This window comes from Miscanthus floridulus, chromosome 18 (genome assembly GCF_019320115.1).
Source record: "Miscanthus floridulus cultivar M001 chromosome 18, ASM1932011v1, whole genome shotgun sequence".
In the NCBI taxonomy this organism is placed as follows: domain Eukaryota; kingdom Viridiplantae; phylum Streptophyta; class Magnoliopsida; order Poales; family Poaceae; genus Miscanthus; species Miscanthus floridulus.
Genome location: NC_089597.1, coordinates 61528545 through 61556455, shown reverse-complemented (window position 1 = coordinate 61556455; position 27911 = coordinate 61528545). Strand labels below are relative to the sequence as shown.

The 27911-nt window shown below is 40.9% G+C and overlaps 2 non-coding genes across 2 annotated transcripts; both read left to right on the top strand.

Annotated features, from left to right (window-relative positions):
• The first annotated feature begins 9030 nt into the window (after window positions 1-9030).
• On the top strand, window positions 9031-9139 carry LOC136524886 (small nucleolar RNA R71). Its single transcript, XR_010776237.1, has one exon. It is a non-coding gene; the product is annotated as a small nucleolar RNA R71 (small nucleolar RNA).
• A 9598-nt stretch (window positions 9140-18737) lies between these two features.
• On the top strand, window positions 18738-18846 carry LOC136524938 (small nucleolar RNA R71). The gene has a single exon (XR_010776284.1). It is a non-coding gene; the product is annotated as a small nucleolar RNA R71 (small nucleolar RNA).
• The last annotated feature ends 9065 nt before the right edge of the window (window positions 18847-27911 follow it).

Here is a 27911-nt window from a genome sequence, read left to right as displayed (position 1 = left end):
GCAGTTTTAGATGAGTAGATGTCCACACCCCTACACTGATCAAACTGCTCCTCTTCTATATATTCAATCACATGGAAGTGCAAGGAGGCTTTCGGATTGAACCCCAATCGAGCCTCACCAACAAAATGGATGCTAGGCGGTAGTTCCTTGAACTCCTTGGTTGCTAGATTGCAGACGATATAGCAGTATGATCCATCAGCCCCTCTGCACCATCATAGGATGAGTCCATTGTAGATATCTAAGACAACTACATTGGCCAAGGTGAAGGGCAAGAAGGACAAGGAGGGGTGTTCACCGGTGACTCTAGTGTAGCATCGATGGCCTTGGTTGATGTGGTAGAAGAACCCGACTAGAGTCTGGGGCAACACCTTATGGTTGTTGTAGTTCAAGATGAGGCGGTTCTAGGAGCGACAAACACATTTGCAATAGAACAAGGAGCGGGCAGGGAGGCGGTGGAGGATCTCGACAACGGCATCGTCTGTGAGGCTAGCCAGTGCGTTCCTCTTGTTGGGGGCCTCCTCCATTTTGTCTATGTGCAGTAGGATGAGAGCTTGGTCACTAATGAGATCAATGAAGAGGAAAATAATACAACAAAGATCCATCAGTGAAGTCCACAACTCATAAAAAAGTGCAACTTTAACAACCATTAACAATTTTCATGGTACGACCTCAAACAAATTTAGAGTAGCACCACATAGATATATATAACTCAAACTAGAGTAGTAGTTAATGGTGCTGTAACCATTACAATTCTAGCTAAATCAAGTCTATCAATCACACTTACAATCAGTACATGAGCTCAGAGCTTAGGAGGTAGACAAAGATTAAGAGGATGACAATTACAATAGTTTTGAAGGCAGAAGCAATGGGCCTATTTGTTTGCCTAGACAGATAAGTATAATCAAGCAAGCACTTGATAATTAACGGGCATAGTTGCACACATGCATTTACAGTAACACAACTAAACATATGCAGAAAACTAAGACATTAGCAGAAAACCAACCAGTGCCACCTCCTAGTTCTTTTCATCATCATATCATTGGCCTACCTAGATCTCCAATGCTAGAATGTTTCTTGTATACCTCATGTTCAAGCAAGGATCAAAATAGTGAAGCAAACAGGAAAACACAAGAAAGGAGACCTACGGATCGGATCTATGGCCTCTGTCGTGGCACACAATAGACATGGACGCCAATGTCGTTGCACTCCACCGACAAGCCTTGCCGCCTAGCCTCCAAAAGGATGCCAGAGCCACCACAACACACCGGGGATCCTCCGCCGCTGCCGCCGCTAGTCTAACGGGCATAGATTTGTTTCCACTTGAAGGGGAAATACCCAATATAGGTCAACCTATAGGGCATCCACACAGAGAATATAATACTATAATGATTCCAAAGACATGTCAATACAACTAGGCATCTAGCACAATGGTAAAGATCGTGCATTCCTTCCTCCTAGTTCTGGGTTTGACTCCCAGGCATTGAGTTTTTTTTTTAATTTATTAGACTCGACAGCACAAAAGGTACAAGTGACATGCAACCCGTCGGGTCCCATAGGGCAGGTGGACATGGAGAATGGTCCCACAGGCACACAAGACACGTGAGCCATTGGGTCCCATAGGTTGGATGGTCCCACAAGTACAAGTGACACGCAAGTTGTCGGGTCCCAAATGTCGGATGGAGATGGAGAATAGTCCCACAGGTACACATGACACGTAAGCCATCGGGTGCCACAGGTCGGATGCTGATGGATCTAGTAGGTACATGTTAGACAGAGAAAGGACCGAGCGGAGACTTTTATGACAAATTGCAAGCATCACGGATGAGTAGCTATAGGTCCCATAGGTACAAGTCAGATGGAGAAGGGTCCCACAAGTACACATCGCATGGAGATATGATCGAGCGGAGACTTTCATGACGAATTGCAAGCGTTGTGGATGAGTAACTACATGTCCCATAGGTAATCGGATGGATAAAGTATTGTGTGGAGATCTATGATGAAGCTGTTCATTGCAGATCAAATATTATTCATCACAGATGTGTAATTAGTTCAATGACGAAGACCTGTTCGTCACAATTTTAAAGGAGATTGTCATAGATGAGACGTGCGAGTGATCTATGATGAACCCTATGCTCTTCTATGATGATTTTTGTGATGACACCTAATTTCATCATAGAAAGGGAGGGTTGTAGGATCATCACCACTGATCTAGGACAAAACGGAAATATTCATCATAAAAAGCGCTCTTCTATGATGGTTTCGGATTCATCATTAATATTTTTGTCATAGAAGTGGATATTTCTAGTAGTGGCAGCAAAAACTTGGAACCCTCACACCCGTGGAGACAAGCCATTCTATGTTATAGAACCATGCACAAGAATAGTATAAGAGGTACTCTTTCATACCCCCAAGATGATTTGCCCGAAACCCTAACCAAAATGCGGATCCAAGCAACCCAAGGTGCAACAAAAGGAGAGGGGAATAAAGTAAAGGAGGGGAGAAAGGAATCAAATGTATCCTCTAGGCATGATGAAGAAGCACGTGGAAGCCCTGGACCATGAATGGGATCACCTAGAGCATGTGCATGGCGACAGCGATGGCGCTAAGGGCGATAGCGGTGGCAGTTGCTAAAAGTGGAAATAAGATAACCCTTTCAATCACTATTGGCCTATTATAGGATGCGATTTACTAGAGAGTCTAGCGCCCGTGATGGACCATCCGCCAACTTGGTTAACTGAAACCCTAAGTTGACTATCAACCTTCCGAAGCCACCAGACCATCCGATACATGGACCGGACCATCCGCCAACATACATGAAATGTACAGATCCATCACTCTCTTGGACTTGAAGTCCCAACCTCGAAAGGTGATAAAGGTTACGACCCAATATCAACAAGAAGGAACCTGAACTGCTTTGGTTGAAACATCCAAGCAAGGTAAGAGGTGAGATGATGCTTGGAATCCTAGAGAAGAAAAAGTCATCGAGTCTCAGTATTGCTATGAAAATCCATCACGAAACGCCTAGTCATCAAAAAGTTTCCCCAAGTACCCTTTGGCGAGCTCAAGGACTAGCTCTATTTTAAGGAGGGGAGGATTGTAACAACCCAAATTCATTACACCCTAGGCAATCATTTTTGACCCTATGAGTGAACGGGCATCCAAGCTCATGAACAAATCCTTGATGCCTTGAACTAGATTGACCATCAAGAACCTACCAAAAGGGATCTCGTAGTTATCTATCGAAAGCCATGGCTAGGCTCTATTGGCATTTCTTAACGTCGCTACTAAGAACAAGGTTTTAAGAATAATCTCTAGCAACAATGCTAGAAATGCTCGTTGGTATTTACTTGTGACATGAAAGGATAAATATATGAATGGCAAAAAAGGATCTGCAAGCACACAGATAATATACCATTGTAGCATTTCACCCGAGAGTATTCTAGGTATTGTTATTTATATTTTTACCATAGGGAAGGATGGGTAGTTGGAATATATTGATAACTTATACACATGATGGAGAAATAAACCATAACCAAACTTCTACTCATAACAAGGCTAAGTAAAGAGATAGATATGATAAGCAATGATAAATGATCACTCAGAGTACTCCTTTCTATGGCATTAGCATTGCTAAGTTAGAATATTAGAGGAATAACTTCTAAGTCATTCTTAATTACAAGTCAAAGCCTATGTTGATTAGTGCAATTATACTTAGTAGTCATGGCTAAGATCAACTTCATATCTACACATAAGGGATATTACTAAGGAAGATTAAGAGCAGAGCTTATCTTCCTTTGTAACTACATCCTACTTGTCCTATATTTGGGGACTGGACTACAAAGGACTCAATGGGAGTGTCACATCTGTGATCTACCACATGGCCCAGAATATAGGGTGCATCCGCAGGTAAACAATGTATAAGCACCATGCTTACACAATATCGACCACTCACCCCGTGTACACTAGAGTGAGTGCTATACGAACTTATGCTTGAATATAATGGTAATCAAGCTATACTAAGTATATAATCAAAGTAGATGATGAACATTATAACTAGGAACATGAATGATATAAAGAACATTGTCATAACAATTATAGCAAACATATAAAAGTAATGAGAGACACAAACGAGAGAGGAGGTACAAGAACTATAACAACCGTGTTCTTGACAAGATCGGGAATCCAAGCAAAGCTTGCCTCCCTCTAGACCTATCCTAGCTAGATATACCCTAGAATATGGTGGAGCTCTGAGGATTAGGTTTTTTGTCTTCTTGACTGACTTGATCAGGGTTTGATATCTCAGAGGGGGTGGCAGGGGCTGGTATATATAGGTCATAGCATCCATTCTGAGCCCTTGGATCAAACTGACTTGAAAGGACGATGCAGATGCAATCTAGGAGGTAGTGGAGAACCGACATTCGAAGGAGAGGCTAATAGGTGCGGCCCATAGGGGGCGGCTAGCCCCACCTAGCGGTGTCTTGCCCTACACTTCGGTGAGGTGTCCTCTCGAGTCTTCTGGAACCTTCTAGGGTTGTTTTCGCTGTGGATAAGCGCAATTAACTCTAACATATAGGTCCACCTTGATAGTTTTCTAGATAAACCCTGCTGAAAACACAGATTCACCAAAACTTATGGAATTTGCTAGTTTAAACCCCAAAACCTATGTTGGTGATTACTTTCATACCCTTATACATGTTATATTGATAGTTTATAGTGTTTGTTATCTACCGTAAACAAACTCCCCCAACCTTAACCTTTCCTCGTCCCTGAGCAAAGTTAAACTCAGCAAAATAGATCAGGAGTTGCTTCGATATTTTTACTCCTAAAAGTACACATGCATTCAGACAAGAATTCTCTTCTGGGTTAGAATAAACCGATCTGACTTTCAAACTTACCCATATTACCTTCAACTATGGGGTTTCTTAACATTCTCTTGTGTCTTGAGCAATTGAAAGATAGAACGATCAAGTCAAGCACTATGTCTCAAGTTCTTTGCTCAACCATTATTCCAGAGTTTTTATAGATTTTTAAAATAAAACTCAGAGTTTCCTTTGTATGACACTCTCAATTCTCTCAATATATGTGGTATTTGTGGATCCTTACCAAGGCAATAGTGGTGTCATGTCTTTCTTCCCCTACAACTAGGGCTTATGTGGAGTTCATAGGAGTGGAAATAGCATGAAAAAGAGCATACTTGCAATACATATATTGTAAAGTCAAACCTCGGATCCAAAGAGAGTTAAGTCATACAATTAAATCAAGATGTGCAAGTGTGTGGATGTATGGTGGATATATATAGTGGCTAACCTAATTCTACTATGCTCCTTGAAAACATATCTCCCTTTTGAAACTTGGAAATTCTTTCGCAAGAGAACAGGGGCTATCTTATTCATCTTTCTTCTCTCTTTTTTTAGGCGGGCATCTGAGTACCCATTGTTTTAGATATCTCGGACACTTGTCCATTTTTTCTCAACTCTTTTTTTCTTCTTCTTTTTTTCATGAATAACTTTTGCATAGCCCCGTGCTTCTTTTCTTTTGCAACAAAACTTTTGAGAGATAGCAACAAGAACTTGGAGCATTTATTTGGTGGATATCCTATTAGGCATATTTTTGTTGTCCACTTCCGGTGTAGGAGTAAAACATTTTTGGGTGGATCTAAATGGAAAGCATGGTTTTTGTGCCTACCCCTAGTGTAGGAGTAGTGGATATATGGGTGGTGTGTATGTGATCTTGATTTTAAGAGCATGACAAACCTCTCATAAGGGTCAACAAAGCTTGACCAAACTCAAAGCAAAACAAGCAGCATATATAAGTGAAAGTTTTCCTAGTCTAAATATCATATTTGGCTCTGGTAGGAATTCAAATTATGTCATACAGGAACACATCATGTTGCCTTTTTTATGTTTTTCAAATGAAATCTCCAAAACTTTAGTATCACTTGGAACAAGATAAACAACAGCTCAGATCTTCTCATATCATATCCGTCAATTACCTAGACTTAGTTCAAGCATATGCTACCCATGAGTTTCATGTTGAGAATAAATTCTCGTATCAAAATAGTCCTATCCAAAACTCGGGAGAATTCAAGGCTGAAAACTAGGTACTTGAAAAGAATTACAACAGAGCAGCTATTCATCATTTCCATTCAAGAGATTATCCTCAGAGTCCTTTTATTCAGGTCTTAAAAATCAAACTTCAAGAAATCAAGACACACATTTTTTTATTTGGTTTTCATATTTAAGATTACACCTTACTAATATATCTAACACAAAGGTAAATTTTTATTTTGCTTTTAGTTATGCATCTTTTTTTAATATATATAACAAACTTATAAATAGTAAAAGGGAAAGAAATACTTATCTAGATACATGAAGGATGCTTTTCCCCCAAGTAGATGTTGTTGTGGTCGAATGTTGAAGTTGAGTGATCCTTCTTAGAGCAGATTTGCCAGCGGATGTCCTTCTTGTCCCAGAGTGGAGCGAGATGAAGATGACCAGGTGAACTTGTTCTTGATCATGTATATCATCCTGCAAAGTACTAACAAGAACACCAAAACTCATGGAACAAATTAGGATAAAAAGGTTAGCGGTCAGCCGTCCAGAGATTAGTTGTTCCTAAGGTTTAGAAATATTTTTGAATTGGTAGACTTTTAGCGGGATGTTTGTCTAATATATTTGGTTTTTCTGATATAATTAAATACATAGTATTTCTATTTTTATGCCACCACAGTAAATATTCCTGCGGGTTTTTACACACTGAGGAATTATTCACATGGGGCTTAGGATTTTTATAATGCAATAATACAATTTTTATTTTTCTTTTATAAATGCATTGCTAATGTAGAAAAGTAAATATGCTAAAGTAAAAATAATTCATGCAATGTGGAAAAGTAAATATGGATAACTACCGATGTTACCTCCCGATGAGGGTTTGGAATTTTAAGTCCACCAGACAGGACTTGACTGGAGATAGTTCTTTTATTCTCTAGGTGCATCTATTGGTCCCAGGGATGAAGACCTTGATGGTTGCAACTCAAGGGATGGTGACTCTGATGATGTCACTTTTTCCTTCCACACCTGCTTGGTCTATGGACTTGTCTTAGGTGGAGTAGGTTCATCTTCCACAACTTCTTTTGGTTCTTCATCTTCTTTCCATCTATTCTTTGGAGATTGATTCTTCTGGCATTGGGATGATCGGTGTCTCCTCCTGGGGTAGGTATTCTTTAGCTGCTCATAAGTGGATAACTATTGAAATAGCAGCATATCTTTTCTCCTGGAAATTGGAAGTGGACTTGCCCAGATCCGACGTAGATGATCGCATTGGTGGTGTTGAGGAACGATCTTCCAAAGACGATAGGTACATCTTCTTCTTCTCTCATGTCTAGTGCCATGAAGTCGGCAGGGGCATAGTGATCATGTATTCTTACCATGACATCTTTTGTTATTCCCTCTGAAAATCAGATCGATTGATCCACCATCTGCAATTGCATGTATGTAGGGAACAAAGGTTCATCACCAAATAAGTATTCATACGTTATCTTGAACATTATATTGACACCTGACCCAAAGTCACAGAAGGTGTTGTGGAAGATTCTCTGTCCAATGGTACACTCCATCGTGGGTATGCCTGGATCTTCCTTCCTAGTAAGGTATGGTGAAGCGAGTAAGTGGTCGTACTCTATTCAAAGTGTGTTGATCATGTGGATTGATTCTTCTTATGGCTACCTAGCCTTGTTCTTCCTCCTTCTTTGGTTGTTCTTCTTCTTGGTTATTGTTGTCTCTTTGGGTAGGTACGGCGTTTGGGATGACCAGGAGATTGCAAGATACGATTCTTGAAAGAAAACTTCTCCTTTTTATTCTTGATTGTGAAACAGATCTTGGCACTGTCCATGTAGATAATGGCTTTCATAGTGTTCAGGAAGGGTTGGCCTAGGACGATGGGTACCCTTACATCTCCACCTATTTCCAAAACTACAAAGTGTATGGGTACGTATGATTGTCCCACTCATACACAGATGTCTTCAAGAATTCCCTTAGGGTAGCAGAGTAACTGATTTGCAAGCTGTAAATGCATGTTTGCGTACAACAAAATATCTCCATTAATTTTATGATAAATTATCTTAGGCATGATGTTGACACTTGTGCCAAAGTCACAGACAGCTTCTTGGAAAATATGAGGTACAATAGCTATGGGGATGACAGGTCTTCTTGGATCACCTTTCTTTTCGGGCAAGGAATAATCTATCCATCCTCTAGCTGATGGTTGTATATAGTAGTATGCTACATTGTGAATATCAACAAGATTTGTAGTTTCTAAATCTTCTGGTTGCCCTAGAATCTTACCTTTGTCGGTCGGAGGAACAGTGGTCACCAGCTGAGCTATTTGTGATTCTATTATTTTATTAAAGCTATGCTGGTTTTTAATAACAGACGAGAAGCTATCCATTCTATTATTTATATTTTCTAAGACTTTATCATTGGAAGCTAATTTTCTAGATAAGGCCTCCATTATTTTAGCTTGGCCAGAAATTAACTCTCTCAAGGGTGGTTGATTATTGAAATTATTACTGCCTGATAGTTACCTTGGTAGTTTGATCTTTGTTGCTGATTCCATCCTTGATTCTATTAACGACAAAAGTAGTTGTTGTTAACAAAATTCACATCCTCATGGCTTTTAGGACAATTGTTCCCTGAATGCCTAGTGTTTCCACACTCTTCACATGTCATGCAGGAATCATGAATGTGCATGACTTCTTGCTTCTTATTAGCTCAGTCTTCGAGCTTCTTCATGAGCAGGTCCATCTTGGCAGACAGCATGTCTACCTCTTTGAGTCGATGCATTCCTCCACCTCTCTTGCGGGTTTAAAGACATTCTTCATTCCCACCTTGGTTGGAGGCCATCTTCTCCCCGAGGGCTATTGCACCTAGGATTGTGAGTGATAGGAAAGCACCTCCAGCAGCAGCATCCATGTTCTCACAGGTGCAATTAGTCAACCCATGGTAGAATGTCTGCATGAGTAGCCAATTCTGCATCCCATGATGAGGACATTCTGATATGTAATCTTGAAAATGTTGCCATGCCTCAAGGACAGATTCATCATGTTGCTGTTGGAAGCTTGAAATTCTCCCATGCAGAGCTTTAGTCATGTTTGTAGGAAAGAACTTTGCTAGGAAGGCAGTGGGGTAGTTATCCCATGTAGTGTTTCTATCTTTGTTGGCGTAGAACCATTGTTTCGCCTTCCCCAAAAGTGAGAATGGGAAGAGGCAAAGTAGTATGGCGTTCATGTAACCCCCTTGATGGTGAAAGTGCTACAGGTCTCCATGAAGTGTTGGAGGTGAGCACTTGCATCTTCATGTGCCTTTCCATAAAACTGGCTAGCTTGCACCATGTTGATGAGGGCTGGCTTGATCTCAAATCCATTGTCTCCGACATTGGTGGCGGCCCAGTACGGATCTTGGCCATAGTTTGAGCAGAGAACTCATGGAGGGTCTTGTCAGCCATGGCTTCAAAATCTGGTGTTAAGCTATGCCTTATCTGGTTGTCTTCCGAGTCTAAAGCTGAGACTTTCTTGAGTTTAGCTCTAGTTCTCCATATTAATGCTTCTGGATCTTCAACGTAGTCTGTTAGAAGATCAAAACCGATCATAAATTACCCTGCATAAGATATAAAAGTAGATAGGACAAGGGTAAGTCTGTTAGAGCAGAGGTCAACGGTTACCTTGATCACATCAATAAGTATAAGTTTATCAATATTTCCATGATTGCCTAACTACCTTCCATGGCAATGGCGCCAGAAATGCTTGTTGGCATTTCTTAACGTCACTACTAAGAACAAGGTTTTAAGATCAATATTTCTAGAAGACTCCAGAGGGTACTCCACTAAAGCAGGGCCTGTACCATTGCCATGTGGGGTGGGCCAGCCCCACTATCAGGCCAGCTGGCCTATAGGCCCCCCATGTCAACCCCTCCTCGCTATGTTAGTTCTCCATCGCCTTAGGGTTTGCATCTACACTATCCTTTTGAGTCAGTTTGATCCGAGGGTCTAGGATGCTTGAAGGCCCCTATATCTACCTGCTTGTACCCCCCTCCAGGGCATGAAGCCATGCATTTGATCCTAAGAGCCTAAGGCCAGAAAACCTAATTCATATGTCCACCAGGATCAGAACTAGCAATCAAGAGAAGGTTAGACCTCAATAGGATCTAGTCTTGTATTAGAGATAGAGAGATAGAGTGAGAGGGAAGAGCCTTGCAGGAGTTCTAGCCTGTCGGTGCTCTCTCTACGGCTTGTACCCTAGCGAAATCAAGTTCTTCTTGAGCTTGCTTCTGAGATTTCTCTGGTAATCGACTTCTAATTCAAGTAAGCATCTTGTTCATATTGTTCATCAGGTTTGTGACTCTCTTTTGAGTACTTTAATCCTTGTAGCTCCTAGGTTAAAGTAGTATTCGTAGTGTAAGCATGGAGCTTAGATTCGGTTACTCATGGATGTACCCTATATTCTAGATTGGTGGTAGCTCATGAGGGTGACTCTTATAGCCTCGTTGAATTCTTTGTAGTCCACCTCCCATGTGTAGGCCTAGCAGGACCTTGTTGCTATAGAAAACATACTCTGCCTATGTTTTCTTTAGTAATTTTCCCCAGAATTGAATAATAGAAGACAAAGCTTACCAAAGTTAGAACTAGAAGACCTTTGTGATCTCCTCTACGCTCCTATTATCTATCCTTGATTGTGAAGTTGGGTTAAGTTAGATTTAGTTATTCTCGCACACATTTCCTCGAGTTCAATATAAAACTAGGTACTCCTGGTGAAGTGCTACATCGGTATAATATCCGTGCGCTTGTGAATTATTCTGTGTGCGTTAATGTTTACCAACAAGTATTTCTGACGTCGTTGTCGGGGAAACAGTTACTAAGTTAGCTTCGACCCTAGCTTAACCTTCTATCATTATTTTGTTATCTTTTATCTTTTTATCCTTTCTTTTTGCCATGGATCTAGAATCCACCGCTATCTACCAATATGCTGCACCTATGAGCGCACGCCTACAGCCACTAGAATCTGTAAAGCCTATCCTAACACCTAGCTATGAGTTGCACCCATGTTTGATTAACATGGTTCAGGATCAATCCTTTTTAGGGGAAGATGATGAAAATCCCTATTCCCACTTAGATGAGTTTTGAGCAGACCTATGCATGCTTACTCATAGTAGGCATGCTAGATGAAACCTTATGATGGAAGTTTTTTCCTTTCTCTTTGATGGGAAAAGCCAAACGTTGGTACAAGCTCACCATAGGGAGTAGACAAGGAGATTGGGAAGCTTTGTGCTCTAGCTTTTGCTTACATTTCTTTCCCATCTCTAGAGTAGTCAGCCTACGCTCAAAGGTTATATCTTTTAAACAAGAAGAAAAAGAATCTCTAGGCATGGCTTCAAAGCATTTTAATGCTCTCATTAATACTGGCCCTGACCTTGCCATTCAAGACCCCATTCTTCTTCAACACTTTTACATGGGCCTTGATAGTAAAACCTCAAAGCATCTTGATACGACCTCAGGAGGCTTGTTCCTTCATGTTTCTGCCAATTTGGGGAGAAGCATTCTTACTAAAATCTTAGAGAACACTCCTGAAGACGTAGAAAAAAAGCCACTAGAGGAAGAATCCTAGATAGCTGAACCAGAACCTTTGCTTAACCCATTACCAGTTTTAGCTATCCCAAATCTCGAACCACCGGAAAAGGAGGAAACTCCAATTTCGGATTTCAAGCATGAATTCAAAGATAAACTTTTTGATGAATACGAAGATACCTCGAATTATCATATGATGAGGAGACCGTAGAAGCCTAGGAAATCATCATCTCATGAAGAAATCATAGACCCTTCTGAAGAAGCTTTCCTTAAAAAGACTACAAAAGAGCTAGTGTCTATTATAAGCAATGAATGGTTAGAAGAATCAGAGCTTTGCTCTAATGTGATTCATCTAGATTCACCTTCTATTTCCATTCACTAGCACATCAACAAAGCTCCCTTCGATGCTCTTTATAATCCAGTTGTAGGTGTTAACATCAAGTCTGCATCTTTTGCTCATGATTTATTGAAACACATGTCATTAACCCCAACAACAAAACTGCTAAAAGGTCTTTTAGGACACATTCTCCCAAGTTTGGGAATTTTGTATGTCCTTCCTATCTAGGTAAAAGGAACCATGGTTCATTTGAGCTTTTATATCTATGATATCATAGAGTTCGACCTGTTGATAGGACAACCAATTAAAGACTTATCCAAGAAGGACAAAAGGGGAAGTTGAATATAAGACTTGGGAAAAACTTTAAACTTTCTATACCTATCACTCATTCTCTAAATGCTGAGACTGAACCAATTCCTAAGGAAGACCCAATGGAAGAGGTTAAGGTTGCATCTCTTGATGACTTGATCGAACCCAACCTTGAAGAAGATGCCTAGTTCTTCATCGAAGAAGAAGAGGAAAATTCTACAGATTCTGAACCTCTGGATGAATTGTTGGAACCACCTAAGCCCACCATTGAGCTTAAACCCCTGCCTTCTAGTCTTAGATATGCTTTTCTCAATAATGATCAGGATTCTCCTATGATCATAAGCGATAAACTCTCCTAGGAAGAATCCTTCCGCTTGATAACTGTCTTAGAAAAGCATCGTTCTACTTTTGGCTACTCGCTCCAAGACCTTAAGGGAATTAGCCCTGCTCTTTGCACCCATCACATCCCTATTGATCCTAACTCTATACCTTCTAGGGAGCCACAGTGTAGGCTTAATAATGTGATGAGAGAGGTTGTTAAGAAAGAGGTGTTGAAACTCCTACACATTGGGATCATCTATCCTATTCCGTACAGTGAGTTGGTGAGCCCCGTTCAAGTTATGCCTAAAAAGAGAGGCATGAATGTTGTTAAAAATCAAAAGAATGAATTAATCCCCTAAAGAACCATCACTGGATGGCAGATGTGCTTAGATTACCAAAAACTTAACAAGGCAACAAAGGAGGATCATTTTTCATTGCCCATCATTGATGAAATGTTGGAGCAACTGGTAAATCACTCTTTCTTCTGTTTCCTTGATGGGTATTCAGGTTATCACTAGATTTCGATCCATCAAGATGACCAAAGCAAAACCACTTTTATATGTTCATAAGGAACTTATGCTTATCGTAGAATATCTTTTGGACTATGTAATGCTCTAGCTTCTTTCCAAAGATGCATGATGTCTATATTTTCTGATATGATTGAAGAAATCATGGAAGTTTTTGTGGATGATTTTTCTGTTTATGGAAAAAACTTTTAATGATTGTCTTGAAAATTTAGACCAGGTTTTGCAAAGATGTGGAGAAAAGCACTTAGTCCTTAATTGGGAAAAATGTCATTTCATGGTTAGAGAAGGCATAGTGCTTGGACACTTGGTGTCCAAATGAGGGATTAAGGTAGATAGAGCTAAAATTGAAGTAATTAAATAGTTACCTCCTCTCATAAATATCAGAGGGATCCACATTTTTCTTAGTCATGAGGGGTTTTACCGCTACTTTATAAAAGATTTTTCACATATTGCTAGACCACTCACAAATCTTTTGGCCAAGGATGTTCCCTTTGAATTTGATGATGCATGCTTGAAATCTTTTAACATTCTTAAGAAAGCACTCATCTCTGCACCAATCATTCAACCCCCTGATTGGTTGCTACCTTTTGAAATTATGTGTGATGCTAGTGATTATGCTGTGGGGGTAGTTTTGGGACAAACAAAAGATAAGAAGCATCATGCAATTGCTTATGCTAGCAAAACTCTAATAGGACCTCAACTTAATTATGCAACAACTAAAAAAGAACTCCTAGCTAATGATTTTGCTATTGATAAGCTTAAATCTTACTTAGTGGGAGCTAAGGTGATTGTTTATACTGATCATGATGCTTTAAAATACCTGCTCACTAAGAAAGATGCTAAACCTAGACTTATAAGATCGATTTTGTTACTCCAAGAATTTGATTTAGAAATAAAAGATAAAAAGGGAGTAGAAAATTCTGTTGCCAATCACTTGTTCAGAATGCAATTTGAAAATCCACAGGAATTGCCCACCAATGATTTGCTTTGGGAAGACATGCTCTTCAAGATCATAAAATCCGACCCTTGGTACACAAATATTGTTAATTTTATGGTTGCAGAATATGTACTCAGGAATTTGATCTCTCCAGCTCCGACATCTATGTGCGCATTTGTAGTGCTCAGGAAGAGTCTCCCAAGAATGAGTGGTGTCTTCATGTCCTCCTGCATGTCAAGTACCACAAAATCTACAGGAACCAAGAAATTTTGTATTTTTACTAGAATAATCTCAGCGATTCCTATAGGGCAGCGGACCGATTGGTTGGCTAGATGTAAGCACATCGAGGATGATGTGAGAGTTGAGTAGTTGAGCTTCTCAAAGACCTTTTTGGGCATGACACTGATGCTTGCTCCAAGATCGCACAACGCATTCTCAAAGTTTTGGCTCTTGATCGAACAATTGATAGTGGGACATCCTAGATCCTTCTTCTTGACAGGTGAAGTGTTTAGGATGGCCGCACTGCACTCCTCTATTAACTTGATTACCTCAGTGGAGGGTAGTGGTCTTTTGTTGTTGAGGATGTCTCTGAGATACTTTGCGTAGGTAAGCACCTGTATGGCATCTAGCAATGGAATATTGATATATAACTTTTGAATTACCTCTACAAACTTACCAAACTGCTCATCCATTTTGGCTTTTTGATTTCTACGTGGAAATGGTAGGAAAGTCATGTCTGGAAATCTCATTGTAACTCTTGCTTTTGTGGCCCAACTTCTTCAACTTCATCATTTCTCTTCTCCTCCTCCTTCACTTCCATTGGTGTCTTCCATGTCCTTGTCGGATATGGTGGATCACGAGTAGATTTGCCCCCTCTTGTGGTTGTGGCATTGACCTTCTCAAGGTTAGTGGCAAAAGGCAGAGCAGTGGCCAACTGGGCTAATTGAGATTCTATCTTTTTATTATAGCTAAGTTGGTCTTGAATGGCAGAAGAAAAACTGTCCATTTTAGTATTTATATTTTCTAGGACCTTGTCATTAAAAGCAAACATTTTAGAAATATTCTCATTAATCCTAACTTGTTCTAAGATTAATTCTCTTAAGGATGGTTGCTTCGGATTAGAAGAATTGTAGTAATTACCTGGATACTTACCTTTATAAGTTGACCGTTCTTGTTGATTCCATCCTTGTCTCTATTATTGTGAACCTAAATTGTTGCCAATGATGTTTACATCCTCTTGCGATTTAGGGAATTCAATCCCCAAATACTCCCCACATAAATAAATGAAAAGTGTAAGGTAATAATGGCATTCTAGAGATAGAAATAGATACTCATAAAATGTAGTAAGGCTAAGCAGGAGATTCGTTAAGAGCAAAAGATTCCTAAGTCATTACTTATCTACTAAGTCTTTTGTACACCCAAGTATATACACTCTCATCTATAGTATAACTAACTTTGGATCTATGCATAAGGAACATTACTAAGGAAGATTAAGAACAGAGCTTGTCTTCCTTCGCAATCACGTTCTACATGCTCTACAAATGGAGAGTGGACTACAAAGGACTCAATGGGAGTGTCACATCCACGATCTACCACATGACCCAGAGTGCAGAAGGCATCCATAGGCAAACAATATCTAAGCACCATGCTTACATAATGTCAACCACTTAACTCTCTTGATTAGAGTAAACTAGGAACATAATAAATAGCGACATAATATTGAAGTAGCACAAAGTTATAAATAAAGAGATACAATGGCTATACCAGTCTCCAGACGGCACATCTAGAATCCTGAGCAATAGCCCAAACTATACATGAACCTTGCTAGCTAGCCTATACTAGAAACTTGAATAATTGGAACTCTATTCTCTTCTCTCTAGAAACCTTAATTTCTGGTCTGATCTTGACTTATGGCAGCATGCTATGGAGGGGGCAGAGGCTGGTTATATAGGCTGGAGCATCCAACATGAGCCCTTGGATCAAACCGACATAAAGGACAGCGTAGATGCATCCTAGGAGGCGGTGGGAAACCGACGTATGAAGGAGGCTGACAGGTGGGTCCCCTAGGGGCTGGGTGACCTCTAGGTGGGGTCGAGCGGCCCCACCTAGTAGTGGCTTGGCCCCTGCTTTGGTGTGGAGTCCTCTTGAGTCTTCTGGAACCTTCTGGAGTTGATCTCACTGTGGATAAGCATAATTTTATTTGATGATTTGATCCACCTTGATGGTTTTCTGGATAAGACCTGCTAAAAACATAGATTCACCAAAACTTGTGGAAATTGTGAGTTTAAACCCCTAAGTCTATGTTGGTGATCCTGTTTATGCATTTATACAAGTAAAGTTGACTGATTATGTTGGATGATAACTACAGTCAACACTCAGTTATTTTATTTTTATGCCACCACAGTGAATACTTCTGTAGGTGTTTACACACCGTAGATTTATTCACATGGGCTTTAAGATTTTATATGCAGTAATGAAACTTTTTATTTTTCTTTTATTAGTGCAAGGCAAATACAGAAAAGTAAATACGCTAAAATGAAAAATAATGTATGCAACGCTAGAAAGTAAATATGGATAACTACTGTTGTTACCTCACGGTGAGGGTTTAGATTTTTATGTCCTCGAGATAGGACTTGACTGGAGAGAAGTCCTTCATTCCTTGGGTGCATCATCCGGTGTTAGTGGTGGAGACCTAGATGGATGCACTCTTGTGATGGTGACTTTGATGATGATGTCACCTTTTTGTTTCCACACCTGCCTGGACAGTGGACTTGTCTTAGGCGGAGTAGGTTCATCTTTCATAGGTGCTTCAGGTTCTTCATCTTCCTCCCATTCATTCCATCGAGGTTGGTTCCTTTGACATTGGGATGATCGACGTCTCATCCTGGAGCGGCTCTTCTTTGGCTATTCATAAGTAGTATAACTATTAAAATAACAGCGTACCTTTTCTCTAGGGAATTGGAAGTGGACTTGTCCAGATTTGATGTAGATGATCACGTTGGTGGTGTTGAGGAACAGTCTTCTAAGGATGATGAGTGTATCATCTTCTTCTCCCAAGTCTAGGACCATGAAATCGGTAGGGGCATAGTGATCTTGTATTCTTACCATAATGTCCCTCACTATTCCCTCAGGGAATCGGATTGATTGGTCCACCATCTGCAAATCATATATGTAGGGAAAAAAGGTTTGTTACCGAATAAACATTCATACGTTACCTTAGACATTATATTGACGCCCGATCCAATGTCGTAGAAGGTCTTGTGGGAGATTCTTTTTCCAATGGTACACTCGATCGTTGGTACGCCAGGATCATCCTTCTTAGCAAGGAATGGTGAAGCGAGGAGGTGGTCATACATAGATCAGAGTGTGTTGATCATGTTGACCGTTTCTTCTTGTGGCTGATTGGTCTCATTCTTCCTCCTTCGGTTGTTCTTCTTGGTCACTGTTGTCTCTTCGAGCAGGTATGCCTTTTGTGGATGACTAGGACATTGCAAGATGCGGTTCTTGAAAGAGAACTTCTCCTTTTTATCCTTGATCATGAAACAGATCTTGGCACTATCCACATAGATGATGGCTTTTGCGGTGCTCAAGAAAGGTTGGCCTAGGATGATGGGTGCCCTTTCATCTCCACCTGTTTCCAAAACCACAAAGTCTACGGTAACATATGATTGTCCTACTCGGATGATGGCATCTTCAAGAACTCCTTTGGGGTAGTAGAGTGACTGATCTACAAGCTGCAAATGCATATTTGTGTACAACAAAGGATCTCCTAAAATTTTCTCATAAATTTCCTTAGGCATGATGTTGACACTTGCTCCGAAGTCACAGATAGCTTCCTAGAAGATATGAGGTCCAATGGCGATAGGGATAATAGGTCTCCCTAGATCACCTTTCTTGTTGGGTAGGGCGTGATCTATCCACCTTCCTGTCGATGGCTCCATGTAGTAGTAAGCTGTATTGTGAATATCGATAAGATTTGTAGTTTCTAGATCTTTCGGCTGCCCTAGAATCTTAAGTTTGTCGGACGGAGGAACAGCAGCCGCCAGCTGAGCTATTTGTGATTCTATCATTTTATTAAAGTTATGCTGGTTCTTAATGGCAGAAGCAAAGCTATCCATGCTATTATTTATGTTTTCTAAAATTTTAGCATTGGTAGCTACCTTCTTAGATAATCCTTCCATAAGTCTAGATTGGCCAATAAGTAATTCTCTCAAGGGTGGCTGATTGAAATTATTATAATTATTACCTTGATAGTTACCTTGGTAGTTACCTTGGTAGTTTGGCCTCTGTTGCTGGTTCCATCCTTGATTCTATTGAGGACGATAGTAGTTGTTGTTGTTGACAAAGTTCACATCCTCTTGGGTTTTAGGACAACTATTCTCTGAATGCGTGAATCATGAATATGCATAGCTTCTTGCTTTTCATTAGCTCGGACTTCGAGCTTCTTCATCAGTAGTCCATCTTGGCAGATAGCATGTCTACCTCCTTGAGTTGATGCATACCTCCACCTCTCTTGCGGGTCTAAACATGTTCTTCATTCCAGCCTTGGTTGGATGCCATCTTCTCCACAAGAGTGGTCATAGCTGGAAGTGTAAGTGACAAGAATGCTCCTCCAGTAGCAGCATCCATGGTCTCATAGGTACTGTTGGTCAACCTATGGTAGAATGTCTGCATGAGTAGCCAATTCTCCATCCCATGATGAGCACATTCTGATATATAGTCTTGAAAGCGTTCCCATGCCTTAGGGACATATTCATCATGTTGTTGCTAAAAACTTGAAATTCTCCCATGCAGAGCATTTGTCTTGCCCGTGGGAAAGAACTTTGCTAGGAAGGCAGTGGAGCAATTATCCCATGTAGTATTTCTATCTTTGTTGGTGTAGAACCACTGCTTCGCCTTCCCCAAAAGTGAAAATGGGAAGAGGCGAAGTAGTATGGTGTCCTTAGTTACTCCCTTGATGGTGAAAGTGTTGCAGATCTCCAGAAAGTGTTGGATATGTGCACTCACATCTTCATGTGCCTTTCCACAAAATTGGCACACTTGCACTATATTGATGAGAGTCAGCTTGAGCTCGAATCCATTGTCTCTCACATTGATTGTGGGTCTAGTCCAGATGTTGGCAGTGGTTGGAGCAGAGAATTCACGAAGAGTCCTGTCAGCTGGCTTCAAATTCTTGTGTTAAGCTTCGTCTTATATTGTTGTCTTCCAACTCTAAAGCTCAAACTTTTTTGAGTTTACCTTAGTCCTCTTAAGTAGTGCTTCTAGATCATCAATGTAGTTTGTTGGAAGATCAAAACCGGTCATACATTACCCTGCATAAGATACACAAGTAGACAAAACAAGGGTAAGCCTGTTTGAGCAGGGGTCAATGGTTATTTCAATCACATCAATATGTATAAGTTTATCAATACTTCCTTTGTCTAGCTACCTTCCCCGGCAACAGCGCCAAAAATGCTTGTTGACATTCCTTAGCATCGTTACTAAGAATAGAGTTTTAATTCTGTCCCCGACAACAACGCTAGAAATGCTTGTTGGTATTTATTAACTTGTCACTTGTTTTAATAGCCATCTATTAATTAACTAAATGTCCTAACATTACTTTACTAGGTTGTCATCCCTAGTGATGGTGCCAGATATGCTTGTTGGTGCTGCCTAGCATCACTACTAGAATGATACTAAGTAGTTCTTTATCATCTTATGTGACTAGAAAGAATATATAGATATGAATAAAAAAGGATCTGCAAGTGCATAGATAATATACCATTGCAGCACTTCACCCGAGAGTATTCTAGGTACAGTTATTTATATTTTTACCATAGGGAAGGTCTAGCATGGACAGGTATTGATAACTTATAGTATTGATAGAGAAGTAAACCATAACCAATATTCTACTCATAATAGGGGTAAGTCATAGGATAAGATATATAAGTATTGATCAATGATAATGATAAATCACTCAGAGTACTCATTTCTATGGCATTAGCATGGTCAGGTAGAATATTAGAGGAACAATTCCTAAGTCAACCTTAATTACAAGTCAAAGCATACATTGATTAGTGCAATTACACCTAGTAATCATGGCTAAGATCATTTTCATATCTACACATAAGGGATATTACTAGGGAAGGGTAAGAACAGAGCTTATCTTCCTTCATAATTAGATCCTACGTGCTACCTACATCGGGGAGTGGACTACAAAGGACTCAATGGGGGTGTCACATCCACGATCTACCACATGACCTAGAATATAGGGTGTATTCATAGGTAAACAATGTATAAGCACCACGCTTACACAATGTTGACCACCCACCCATGGTACCTTAGAGTGAATGCTATACAAACTTATGCATCAACATGATGATAATTCAACTATACTATGCATATAATCAAAGTAGATGATGAACATTATAATGAAGAACATGAATATGATGAATACTAATATTGTCATAACAATTGTAGCAAGCATATAAAAATAATGGAGAAACAAATGAGAGAGGGGGTACAAAGATTATACCGAACCACGCTCTTGACATGATCAGGAATCCGAGCGAAGCATGCTTGCCTCCCTCTAGATGTAGCCTAACTAGCTATGCCCTAGAATATGGTGGAGCTCTAAGGATGATTAGGGTTTCTATCTTCTCAAATGACTTGATGCCTTCAGGGGGTACAGTTGTACACCTCTACAAAGTTTGAAAGCCTAAAGTCCCTTGGGATGGACCCTCATGGTTATTCTTTCTTTCTATACCCATGGTAGTGTAATGATGGAGCAAGATGATGTTGCGGCTTTTATGTGTTAATCACTCTTTGGATATCATACCTGGTTAAGGCTAATATCTTAAAATGAATCATGAGCATGTCATCTAAGAAACACCATGTACTCTTCGCAAATGTACAAATCCTAATAATACTCTTTGTATCCACCAAATACTATATGTTGGAATTAAGTCCTGCGAGTACGAAATGTACTCATGGTGCTGCCGTTAAGTTGTTTTACAAGTGTTGTTGTCCCGATGGATGCAAGGTAGCAGTCTATTCACCGGTGCATAGTAGACCTTGGATCGGCCGAATCCAAGATGAGCTACAAGTTAACTATGATAAGAATTCAAATGAGTTATCGAAGAGTTGAGCCTAGAGGGAGAAACTACAACTATATAAACTTTGTGAATCATGTATTTTCCTATGAGCATAATAACCTAGAAAGTTGGGCATGACATTGGATGTTATGTGTGTTGGTTTGCCACATGGGGTGTTCCATGTCACTCGACCATTACAAAGATCCTGAAGCTGTCGCGTACGGATCGACGACACGCGCGACAGGGTAGATGGGTATCAAAGTAGTGGTTAACTTACATGAGCAATCGATTTGTCAAACCCCCTATAACTTCAATGTTGTGCCCAAGATAGTTTTAAACCAGATAACTACTATGCTTTACTGTTAACCATATGAGTTAATGTAATCCTTACCTCACTAGTTAATCTTGCCTCTTGTCCTTGACATACAAACTATGTTTCAACTTAAAAGATACTTTGCATCATGGGAACCAGGAGGGAATAAGAGGAGCACCCAAGTGAGAACCAAAATCTGTATCTAGTTCACCCTAAATATTAGGCATGTTATGCTAGGAGAGTCAAGGAGAGCGGTTCTAATCCTCTTATCTATCCATCCTAGCTTTTGAGTCCCTTATCTTTTCTAAGTATAGAAGCCTCCCTAAGCCTCAGCTCCCAGTATCCTTTAGAATCCCAATGCAACCTTGTGGTTCTAGATCTTGCCCCAAGAAGTTTCAGTGGAGTCTCCCTTGTATCCAAGCTTTATCTCCCAATCACAAGTTAGAAGAGATATGAACATAGAAGCATAGGCACACGTTATAACAAGGACGATAAACTTTGAGCAATAAGCCCCGACTGATTTCAGTATGTTTAATCAACCGAGCAAGTTTAGAAATACCGACTACCCATCTCAATGGATGGGTCATAGACAAACCAAGTGTATCAAACTATGGCAGGAAGCCAACCACATAAGTTTATAACCCCAAGGTTTACCAAAAACTAGTTTGGAACAAAGATATGATAGCTAAACTTGGAAGCCACCAAGATCCATGAAGCGGCAGCCAAATAGAGGAGTCAAGCCTGAGATCCATGGCGATGTGCGTGAAGCACCACGGCCACGACCTCGCCCATGACCCCAAAGAGCGGAAGGTCTTAACAAGGAAGCACCTATGAAAGACAAATAAACGATCAAGGATCAAACATTGAAGGTTAAGGAAAAAGTTGCAAATAGAAATATAGAAGCATGGCAAATGGCATCGATAGGGAACTCAGGGAAGGAAGTTACCCATAGCCTAGGAGCTAGAAGCGAAGGAAGGATCATGGTACGTCCCTAACGAAGGCGGTATGACTTCAATCTACATTGGACTGCCAGGAGGAACAATCTCTAACGAAACAGGCTCTATACGAACAAAACACGATGAACTGAGAATTTAAAGATTGCACAACCAAGTATGATACTGAATCGGATATAGTCTACAAAGAAAAAGAAAGTTATTGGAACATACCTGGAGAATTTGGCCTGGAATCCTACAAGCCATCGGGGATGACTCCCATGATAGGTAGTTCTCATCCTCAATGAAAGGCCAATAGACTTGATGATTGATCTCACAAGTACCACCAAAATTCTTAATAGTGTGAAGCACCAGAGCCATGATATATGGCTGAAGAATCAAGGGAGCGTTCACATCCCACTTACACTCCAACATCTGATGCACCATCCATTCCAACAAGTTGATCGGATCACCGAACATCACAGCATTAACGATCTCAAAGAAGGGCCAACCATTAGCAGTATCATCACCTCCAGCAGAAGGAACTATTGTATGCCTTAGAATCTTGAAGATTATCTTCGGAAGGCTTCTCAAGACTCCCTGTGGACCATAGACCAATGTCTCCTGGTAACAAAATCTAGACACCTCCTCCATTCTCAACATCGGAAGGTTAATGACCAACTTACCCCACTTCATGCCATGGTAGCTTAACTTCACAGCAGTTGCAAGGTCCTTGAACGTAGCCTTGAACCTGCGTGTACCAGTCATCTAGATCAGCTTTTCTTTTTTAGCCTGATCCTCCAGCATGGCATAGAACTACCGGATCACTACTTCATTCCAACCTTGCCTAAACTCTAGAATCCTCCTCTAGCCCATGACTCCGAGAAGGTCAACCAAACTGCCCATAGAAGTGAAGAACTCTAGTTGTCCCTAACTCAACCATTGTTGTTCTGCATGCATCGGCCTAATGTTAATTCACCATGGTATAGCCAAAACTGGTCACTAGTGAGGAAGAAGGAAGTTGGAGAGTCCCTAGCTTGGCCAAAGTGCCTGGACAAGGCGACCTTGTTGAACTCGACTGGGACCCAACGATAGCATCCCTTGGGAATGGCTAAGATGTCCATTGGAAAGATTTCTTTGTCATCATCCTCATCCGAAGAAGATGCCAGCACAGCCTTCTTAGGCCTATGGCTAGAACCTGCACCAGGCCTGCAACATCAAAGAGAGAGCCCAAGGATCAGCAATGTGTGGATAAATAAGTGAAATCCATACTCTACTTGTTATGTGAAGAGAAATGGTAGACTGCAGTAATCATACAAGGTGCGTAGATCACCTAAGAGAAGCCTCATAAGAAATGGATATCAACTAGATTAAGGTGGAACGAGACAGCAAGCAGAAGATAGTTGATGGAGTCTCCGCTAAGAATTGCAGACCGTCTGACAATTTATAAACCTAAAGTCCCTAGACAGACAGAGAGCAACGCATTTCTACCAGAACTTGCCGCTAGAAATGCCGGAGCGTTCCACCGGTACAAGCAGTTACACAGAGGTAGCACCGAACATGCAAGTGAAGTTGCGGAGCATCTGTGGTATTTTGTGGACTACCCGTTAGAGTCATAGATCGAACCAGTAAGGATAGATTTCAATAGAGTAGTAGCAGAATTCAGCGAAATCTTTCGCTAACCCACCGAACTATCCGCAACTACCAAAGCCAGCACCAATGAGAATGGTCACCATAGCAAAAACTTGGAACCCTCACACCCATTGAGACAAGCCACTCTACCGTATCAAACCATGCCCAAGAATAGTACTAGAGATACTCTTTCATACCCCAAGATGATTTGCCCCAAACCCTAACCAAATCTCAGATCGGAGCAACCCTAGGTGCAACAAAAGGAGAGTGGAATAAAGTAAAGGAGGGGAGAAAGGAATCAAATGTACCCTCTATGCTTGATGAAGAAGCATGTGGAAGCCCTGGACCATGAACGGGATCACCTAGAGCATGTGCGCAGCGACGACGATGGTGCTGCGGGTGATAGTGGCGGCAATTGCTAAAAGTGGAAATAAGATAACCCTTTTAGTCATTGTCGGCCTATTATTTATAGGTCATGATTTATCGGAGAGTCCGGTGCCCATGATGGATCATCCGCCAACCTAGATAAGCGAAACCCTAACTTGACTGTCAACCTTCTGAAGCCACCGGACCATCAAATACATGGACTGGACCGTCCGCCAACATACATGAAATGCATAGAGACATCACTCTCTTGGACTTGAAGTCCCAACCTTGGAAGATGATAAAGGTTACGACCCAATATCAACAAGAAGGAACATGAACTGGATTGGTCAAAACATCCAAGCAAGTAAGAGGTGAGATGATGCTTGGAATCCTGGAGAAGAAAAAGTCATCGAGTTTCAGTATTGTGAAGAAAAGCCATCATGAAACGCCCAGTCATCAGAAAGTTTCCCCAAGTACCCTCGGGCGAGCTCGAGTACGAGCTCTATTTTAAGGAGGGGAGGATTGTAACAACCTGAATTCATTACACCCTAGCCAGTCATTTTTGACCCTCCGAGTGAACAGGCATCTAAGCTCACGAAAAAATCCCTGATGCCTTGAACTAGATTGACCATCGAGAACCTACCAAAAGGGATCCCATAGTTATCTACCGATAGGCATGGTCAGGCTCATACCCAGAGCAATGGAGAGAAACCTAAATGGATTCAGGAATATCCTATTGACATCATCGACACCAATCCAACCTCATAGAGCAACTCAAGATATGGTGACTCGGTTTACAATGCCAATCCAGCTAATGATAGAATTAATTGGGCAAAGACAGAGATATATCGGATAGCCTGCCAGTTCTACTGGACCATTCGATAGATCTTAGATCAGTAGTAGTAAGTGGGAAATGAGTTGTTTGCCACTTAAGGGACTGGGACCCACATGTTAGCATGAGTTGGGACACTTCATCAGCAGAAGTTGCACCCTCTCACCCACCCACTCATTTGCCACTCTCCCTCTCTCTCTACACTCCAAGAACAAGGATGAACCCTAGAACTAGAGAGAGAAAGGATTGGAAGGGGGACTAGATAAGGAGAAGAAGGGAAGGGAAGGAAGCATTAGCACCACTCCATGGACACCATCAACATCTTCAACCTTGTTCATGGAGAGCTCAAGAAGAGACTTTTATTTCTTGGATTTTCCTCCCAAGAGTAATTTGTGGTTTTGGTGAAGGTTGGAAGGATTCCTTGCAGATGGTGACTCCATCATATGCAAGTAAGTTCAAGAAACCATCATGTAGCTCAAACACCCAAGTGCCTCATGGGTTAATCTTTGATTCAAGTCTTGGTGCCTTGTAAGAGGAAGCCCATAGAGACCAATCTCTTGGATGAAGAAGCAAGAGTGAGGAAAGCTTGGATCTTCAACTTTTGGCTATGGAAGCTCTCAATCTCAGAGCTAAGGGTTCTATCTCAATCTCATGGCTTTACCTTTATGTTCTTATATCAATAAGTTTGATCCTAACCTATAGCCACACTTAGCAAAACAAGCTTCAAACCTAGCTATCTTGAGCCTAGTGAGCCACCTAAACTATCATAGAGATATCTTGCACATGCAAAGATCATAGCTGAGCACATCTAAGTTTAAAGCCCAAGATCACCTAAGAACATAGGTTCTGTCGACAGTTTGATGGAGTGTCTGTCATATCAACGGAGTGTACGATAGCCGTAGGAAACTAGCCACTAGAACCTTATCCTCTTTGACATGGACCACCGAAGTGTCCACGGTATCTTGTAGAGTGTCTATTGAATTATAAAGACTTATATCCAGCAAACCCAAGAGCACCTAACCTATACTGGAGCGTCTATCACTTACGGTGGAGCGTCCAATGAATTATAGAGGACAGTGACCCAGCAACCTGAGAATTCTTGGTTCCTACTGGAGTGTCCGTCAACCAAAGCAGAGTGCAACTAGAGCCAAGTCACCTCAAAGACCCAACCTGACGGAGTGTCCACCACCTAGGTTAGAGTGCCCATCAAGTTAATAGTAAGGATGAAGTTACCTAGTGAAGTTACCCAAGAGGTCAACAATACTAGACTAAGCATAGTTTCAAATAGGGCAATAGTAGAGCCATAGATAGAAGCCTCTATCCTAAGTACTAAGCTGAGTCTTGTTCCTAAGCCTTCCTCGGTTATCTTTAGCCTCGATCCATGTTTTCTTTCAGGAGTCGAGTAGTGTGAGGGACGTGTGTTGGTTGTCATCTGCAACTTCGAATTCGTTCGAGCGGCAAAATCAGACAGGCACCCCACTACTATAAACCCTATTTTGGATACTTATTGTGTTTCATTATGAGTTATGCATTACATGTAGTTTTGGTTAGTAAACTTGTTCACCTTACACTTAGAGTCACTCTTTAATCTATTAGAAGCCTCTCATCTAAACAATGGGAATGGAAACGCTTAATCACTTATTGCTTAGTTATTTAGCAACGGTAGAAGTCAAGCATGAGAAGGGAACTCATACTCGCACGTGTAGGATGCTACACTTGGATAATTAATCACTAAAACTAATAGGGGTACAACTTGACTTACTTCACTAATCTGGCTAAGGAATAACATCACTAAATGGTATAAACTTGGATACCACTTTGGTAATGCGAGGGGTAGGTCATTGTGAGTGTGGGATCTCAAGTGACATAGCTCATGGGGCAGTTGAGGACCATTTATTCGGATACATGAGTCTGAGTAAGCACCCGTACATACCACATGTCACGGATGGGGTTGAGAAGCCAAGTAACTAATTGCAACCGGTTTATCCATGAAACTGGCAAGGGGGTGGTGCTGGTCGGGAATGTCTAGGACATTGACCGGGCACCAGTCGAACATTTCATAGGATACTTGGGCCGAATTAGGGAAAGGTTGGAAATCATGAGGCAACCCTTATCCAGGATCCGGAGTATGGTGGTTAGTCCTGTATTTCCATGTGGGTATAGTTGTACACCTCTGTAGAGTTTGAAAGCCTAAAGTCCCTCGGGACGGACCCTCATGGTTATTCTTTCTTTCTATACACATGGTAGTGTAACAATGGAACATGATGATGTTGCAGCTTATATATGTTAATCACTCTTTGGATATCATACCTGGTTAATGCTAATATCTTAAAATGAATCATGAGCATGTCGTCTAAGAAATGCCATGTGCTCTTCGCAAAATGTACAAAAACCTAATAATACTCTTTGCATCCACCAAATACTATATGTTGGAATTAAGTCCTGTGAGTACCAAATGTACTCACTGTGCTGCCATTAAGTTGTTTTGCAGGTGTTGTTGTCCTAGTGGATGTGAGGTAGCACTCTATTCACCACTGCATAGTAGACCTTGGATCGGGTAAATCCAAGATGAGCTACGAGTTAACTTCGATAAGAATTCGAATGAGTTATCAAAGAGTTGAGCATAGATGGAGAAAGTAAAACTATATAAACTTTGTGAATCATGTATTTTCCTATGAGCATAATCACCTGGATAGTTGGGCATGATGTTGGATGT